Source organism: Quercus suber, unplaced genomic scaffold (assembly GCF_002906115.3).
Source record: "Quercus suber isolate HL8 unplaced genomic scaffold, Cork oak 2.0 scaffold_153, whole genome shotgun sequence".
In the NCBI taxonomy this organism is placed as follows: domain Eukaryota; kingdom Viridiplantae; phylum Streptophyta; class Magnoliopsida; order Fagales; family Fagaceae; genus Quercus; species Quercus suber.
The window spans coordinates 1,308,925-1,316,162 of NW_027069614.1; the positions used below are offsets into that span (position 1 = coordinate 1,308,925).

The 7,238-nt window shown below is 30.4% G+C and overlaps 1 long non-coding RNA gene across 1 annotated transcript; it reads left to right on the top strand.

The window, feature by feature from the left end:
• Positions 1-1,134: 1,134 nt before the first annotated feature.
• LOC112027460 (uncharacterized) lies at positions 1,135-4,462 on the top strand. The gene is made up of 2 exons (XR_002884471.2): positions 1,135-1,292; positions 4,233-4,462. It is a non-coding gene; the product is annotated as an uncharacterized LOC112027460 (long non-coding RNA).
• The last annotated feature ends 2,776 nt before the right edge of the window (positions 4,463-7,238 follow it).

Genomic DNA, 7,238 nt, shown 5'->3' on the forward strand with positions numbered 1-7,238 from the left:
AGATCTGGCGCGTGTCGGCGCGTGAAGAACACAGACGGCGCGTGACGGCGCGTGAAGAATACAGACGGCACGTGGAGCGCGTGATCTGATGCGCAGATTCTTTGGGCGGCGCGTGAGGGCGCGTGGAGCTTCCGATGGTGGTCAGGTTTTCACTAAAAGGTAGATCGGCGGTGGAAGATCTCAGTGATGTCTGCAAAAACACAATTGGAGCTAGATACACGGCGGAGACGGTGGTTGCAGTGGTCTGTGTGGTGTGGGACTCCTCAACGATGGCGGCTGCAGTTTTGGAACCTGAGGACAACGGCTGAGAGACGTCGTAGGTTCAACGGTGAGTGGCTGCAGTGGTTGTTGTGACGGCGGAAGCGATAAGGGCGGATTAACACCAAGAGAGACAAGACTGCTAAAAGAAAGGTCAAAGCAGTGGCTCTGATACCATGTTAGAAATATTGAATGTAATTGTATTGTATTTCTTCATGAAAGAATGTACATAGATGTCTTTATATAGGAGGTATATGTGTGCAGTACAAGTAAATATGTGTGCTATACAAGTAACCTAACTGGGTCTAAAGCCCACAATACTATACATGTTAACAGAACGGACCACAAAAAACCGTACAAGTTGAAAAACCGACTCTAACCGATGTGCATTGGTTACAATTATAAGAAGGATCATGTTAACGGGTGCCGTAAGACATTTGTTAACAATCCAATTAAATAAAATTTTTATGGGAAAAAAAAATAATTAATGTTTTGACAGTTTTTTTCATTTTCTATAAAAGTGATATTAAAATTTTCTTAAAATAGATTCTTAACCAATGTCCCACCTGCATTTTTTCTTAACATTTTTTTCAATTAATATTAATATTCTTTATGACTTTTAAGCACAATCTTATTAATTATCACTTATTTTATTAATGTTGTCCCAAACCTTTTAACTGAGCTCCACGTAGCATTCACTGTTACAACTAGGAGCGTGCGCAATTCATCTATTGCTTCAATGATAAATTTAAGAAAAAATGGCACTGATTGAATTGCGCACGCTCCTAGTTGTAACAGTGAATGCTTCGTGGAGCTCAGTTAAAAGGTTTGGGCCCACATTAATAAAATAAGTGATATTTAATAGGATTCAACATTAAGACTTAAAAGTCATAAAGAATATTAACAGTAAAACAGAATTCTCAGTAGAAGACAAGCGGCAAACAAAGGAACAAACAAGTTACTATTTCTTTTTGGTTTCAAGTAAAAGCATGGTAGAAATAATGGACTGGTTCCAAGATTCAAGCAATGAATGGGTGAGTCCACTTTCCCTTTCTGTTGGTCAGATGAAATTCCTAGATTTTCTTCTCCCACAAAATTTTCTGCCATAGGTATTCTTAATTGTTTGCCATAGGTATTGTTAATTGTTTATTTTTTAAATTTTTATTTGTGTTTGCTTTTCTTTGATTCCTTTGATGCTCATGTTGATCTCTTTGATGATTATGGTTAGTATTTGATGAACTGATGTGTCTTGAATTATTTTTGTACTGGGTATTTTAGAATTCATGGCCAATTGATATTACAACTCTGGCTCACCCTTTGTACTCCAACTGTTTGATAAAATTCCCCAATGAAAAGACTATCATTTTTAAGATTTGGGATTGTTTAGCATATGTGAAAAGTCCCATTGATAGAAAGAGATCAAGAACTTTTGTTTCTTGCCCAACTTAGTCCATCCCTGCAATAAGATTTCATTTAAAGGTTCTCTATGTAAAAATTAATTACATTACTGCTCAAAATTTAAACAAAATCATCACGTTCTCTCTCAACGTTCCAAAAGCACTAGTAACGATTGTAGCTATGACAAAATCACAATTTTCTTCTCCAACTAATACCTTATGCAATGAAGTCTTGTTTCCTTTTGACTTGGTCATTGCTGTTATAGGAAAAATTGTAATGAGATTTGTGTGTAAAATTAAACAAGCTTGATTGAAAGAACGGACAATGATTTGGACCCCGAAAATTCAGATGGTTTGTCTCAGAGGTTTATGAGATTTGTGTGTAAAATTAAACAGGCTTGATTGAAAGAACCGGCAATGATTTGGACCCCTAAAATTCATGACACATGCATGTTGTATAATGTATTAAATATTGTAAATATTATTGTCTGCATAAAAAAGAAGAGGTTACGCGACAACCTAACTTCAACTAACATCTTTTGATTGACTTTTACCAACTTGGAGGTACATTTTCCTGAAAAGGGCAAGACTAAAAAACATGAAGTGTAGGATTACTTATTTCTAGTTCTTTGATTTGTTCATTCTTTTTCAAAATGGGTATGTGAAGATGTAATCATGTCAAATATACTTATAATTGACAATTAAATGGTGCTCATATCATATGCATGGGTCATTGCTATCTGTATTTTCTACTTAATTTATTTATATTTATTTTGTTTTCCAACATTTTTGGACACGAAATTTTCTGTTTAACTGTCCAATTAACTTCAATATCCCATCTTAATATCATCTTGTCATGTAAAAAAAGTTGCTAAAATTTTCTAGCTTCATCATATTGACAACTTTTGGTTTGATTATACTATGATTCTTTTGAGGCCACAAAGTCTGAAATTAGATTCCATTTTTTTTTTTTTTTTAAGTCTAAATAACTTGTTCAAATGTCTATTTTCATCTAGAAACATCTTAAAAGCTACTCACATTGTTTACACAGATTTGGTTTCAGTCAAATCTGGTCCACTAAATGTACTTTTGTACGTGAAAGTAAATTTCTATGAATAATATTTTTTATTATTTCATTTTTATTCTCAACCCAAGAGTTTTCAATTCCTTTATATTTTCCCTCCCATCAGTACTGACTACTGACAGAAGTCCAAGGCATTTTTTTTTTGGAGAAAACAGAAGTCCAAGCTTTTTGAGCTTGGACCCTTGCAGCTTTATTTCATTGACTAATATTGCACTTTGTCAATTGTCACGTACAAACTTACAGACTAGTTACAGTAGTCCACACTTTTTTAGCGCTATCAAATTTATCAAGTTAATGGTCACCTTGAGAATGTGCAGTGGTTTTACAATTCGGTGTTTTCCAGCCCATTCTTTTCATGTTGTGTCATGGAGAACCTTTGGGCTTTGTTAGGCATTCATTGGTTTGTTTATAAGCATTACGGTGTTTTGGATTAAAAAAATTATATATTCAGACTGTTTTGTTGTTGACCATCAATGATTATAAAACACTCATTAATTTTTTTTATAATTGAGATTCGAATTCTAAATTTCTTATTCAATAACAAGAGGCTTTATCAATTGAGTGACAATAGAGTTTACCAACTAAGTTAGCTTAGAACCCACTAGTATAATTATGGTTTTAATATCTTTGGAATTCTCATTAAAAAATAAAAATATAATATATATAATTTTAAAAATAAAAATAAAAATAAAAAAAGGCTTTTGAATCGTACAAATTAGACTTATTAAAATGAGAACTTGCAAGCCATTTAGTGAAAGCTCGTCGTTTTGGGCCCAAAACGGTCGGCATGTAGTCCACTAGGCTGGTTCTCTCTCTTTGTCGAATCCAGTTAGTGGGCCGGTTAGTAATTCAGTGGGCCGAATTTGGGTCAAGGATGGCGCAGCAAGACCAAACTATTTGCCATCAAAACGACAAGTTGTTTAGTTAGTTAAATGTCAGGTGCCTTAAGATGAAACTTAAGCTGTGTTGTTTTATAATTTTAATATACTCAGATTAATATTTTAAGTTATTGCTTTCAATATTATCTTTATTCTAATGTTCAAGTAAAAACAGAATCTTTCTTCCATTTATTGATCTATGATGAGAGAACATTTAGCTAATAGTAAGAGGTTTAATTCTTCAAGAGGCGCGTGAATTATGACATTTTCTACCTCACTTAGTTAATTCAAAACTTACAAGTCTCGTAAATTTTTAGTTTGACAATCTTGAGTTTGACAACCAATAAAATTGTTCCAACATTCAATCTAGAAGGTTATGGGCCTTACTCCACTAGTATAAATAAGCTATTAGCGAAAGAGTGTTTAAGTAGTTAGAAAACCAGCAAAACTGTAAGTGTTCGATCATCCCTTTATGGACAAATTTCTGCAATCTCTTCCTCCTCTTTCTCTTTCTCTTCCTCCTCCCCATATGGGGTTTGTAGCTTTTATTTATTTTTATTGATTTTTTATAACTTTGTGATATTAATGGATACCATTTTTCCTCTTGTGTACCAGGGTAGAGATTTATGTTTGGATAAAAGTTCTTACAGCCAGCTACAGCTCTCTTCAGAAGTGCTGTTCTCTTTTTCTATAGAGCTTGGACGAATAGGCGTAGAGCGAACAGCGATGTTGCACATCCCTATGCATGTAATAAAGAAGATACTATGCACGTAACATCCTAGGGCTGGGGTGTCAACTAGCCTAATTAGGCCAATGGAAATTTCCTAGCTTCATCATGTTGTCAACTTTTGGTTTGATTATACCATGATTCTTTTGAGGCCACAAAGTATGAAATTAGATTTCATTATTAAAATTAAGTCTAAATAGCTTGTTCAAATGTCCATTTCATATCTTTCTAAAAAAAATGGCCATTTCGTAATATTAAAAACAGTTATTTCAGAATCATTTTAAAAGCTACACGCGTTGTTTATGGAGACTTGGTCTTAGTCAAATCTAGTCCTCTAAAGGTACTTTTTTACTGAAGGAACACTTTCTGAAAAATGCGGCCTAAATTTAATAATAGATCTGAAATTCTTTATATATATATATATATATATATTTCATTATTAAAATTTTCTGAAATTAGATATGATAAATTTAATAATAGATCTGAAATTCTTTATATATATATATATATATATTTCATTATTAAAATTTTCTGAAATTAGATATGAAATAAAACTAGAAGAAGAAAATGAACATATTTATCCAACCCCAAACCAGTGACAGCCTAGGAATTTTGTTTAGGGTATTCCTTAGGAAACATAAATTACACAATCTTATTTCTTTTTAGCCTTTATGTAATTAAGTTTGATTCAATGTTATTAATTCCATCTCATAAGTAATATATGTATGGTGAGAAAAAATAATATTGTAATAAAAAATAATAAAAGGTTGAAAATTGTGCTGTATTGGGCAATATACTTAGTCGAAGGAATCAAACCACTACCTAGCCTGTAGTAGTTTTATTATCAATTTTTTTTTTTCAGATTTTAGTTCAATTTTTTTTTTTTGAGTTTTTCCTTTTTGCTTGAAAGACCCTAATATATTGTTAAGTTGCTCAAATTATGGACCAAAATTTAATTTTATTGACATAAAAAAAATTTAGGATGGTCCCAAAATATTTTTTATAGGTAAATAAATATAAAATTTTAAATTATTACTAGCCTTGGCTGCACATGCTGCCCCCAATAGTGAGAAAATTAATATAGATTTTATGAATGAAACCGTGAATTTTGGCTCACCTAATTTGATTATATTAAAAAAGAAGTCTAACAATATAACAAAATATCACAATATTTTCACAATATCGTCACTTTAAGGATCTGAATAGTTTTTTTTTTTTTTTTTTATTTGAGAGAAATGCTACATTCATAAAATTTTCAAAACAAATTCTAAATGACAAGTTATTATTGGTTTTAAGCTGATAACATTGTTATTATTATTCTCAAAACATTTATTTTTCAGTTGTAGTTGGTTACAGTATCATATTTTATTATTTTATTTCGACTTGTAAAAAATTGATACTTCAATATTTGTAAAAATATTGTGAAATTTGTTATATCGATATAACAATATATATGCCAGCTTACAAAAATATTTAAAAGAAAAAATAAACACAAACCGATTACTAGGGGAAAAAAAAAATTTAGGCACGATAGAAATTAATGTTAAAATTTTGTGGACTTAGCATTTTTTTTATTTGATCTATAAGAAACTGAGATCTCAACAATTGTGAAAATTCTATGATAATAATAAGTGTTGTAAAATTTTCTCAAAACATTTATTTTCAGTTGTGGTTAGTCACAATCTTATATTTTATTATTTTATTTCTACTTGTAAGAAATTGGCACGTCAATAATTGTGAAAATATTGTGAAATTTGTTGTATCAGTATAATAATATATATGTCAGCTTACATAAATATTTCCAAAAAAAAAAACACACACACACACACACAAACCAATTACCGAAAAAAAAAATAAAAAAAATAAAAAAAACTTTAGGCACTGTAGTTACAGTGCTACAGTGCCAATTGAATAAACCAAAAGCACTGTAGCTCTAGTGCTATTCATCAATAATAACTTACCTATGATTTGTTGTGAAATTAATGTTAAAATGTTGTGGATTTAATATTTTTTTATTTGATATATAAGAAACTGAGATTTCAACCATTGTGAAAATATTGTGATAATAATAAGTGTTGTAAAATTTTTTTAAAAACATTTATTTTCAGTTGTGGGTGGCTACAGTCTCATATTTTATTATTTTATTTCGACTTGTAAGAAATTGACACGTCAATAATTGTGAAAATATTGTAAAATTGATTATGTCAGTATAACAATATAAATGTTAGCTTACATCAATATTAAAAAAAAAAAAAAAAAACAAACAAACCGAAAATAAACAAATGGTTGAAAAAAGGGGAAAAAAAAAAAAAAAAAAAAGGACTCACGAAACCAAAGCACTATTGTAACTACAGTGCCAACACTTTGGATGCACAGTGCCGAAGCATTGTAGCAGCATAGCAGCTTTATTGTGTCAATATAACAATATATATGCCAGCTTACATAAATATTTCCAAGAAAAAAAAAAAACACAAACCGATTACTAAAAAAAAAAAAAAAAAAAACTTTAGGCACTGTAGCTACAGTGCCAGTTGAATAAATCAAAAGCACTGTAGCTCCAGGGTTATCCATAAATAATAGCTTACCTATGATTTGTTGTGAAATTAATGTTAAAATGTTGTGGATGTAGCATTTTTTTATTTGATATATAAGAAATTGAAATTTCAATAATTGTGAAAATATTGTGATAACAATAAGTGTTGTAACATTTTTTTAAAACATTTATTTTCAGTTGTGGTTGGCTATAGTCTCATATTTTATTATTTTATTTCGACTTGTAAGAAATTGACACGTCAATAATTGTGAAAATATTGTAAAATTTGTTATGTCAATATAACAATATAAATGTCAGCTTACATCAATATTTAAGAGAAAAAAAAAAAAAAAAAAAAAAA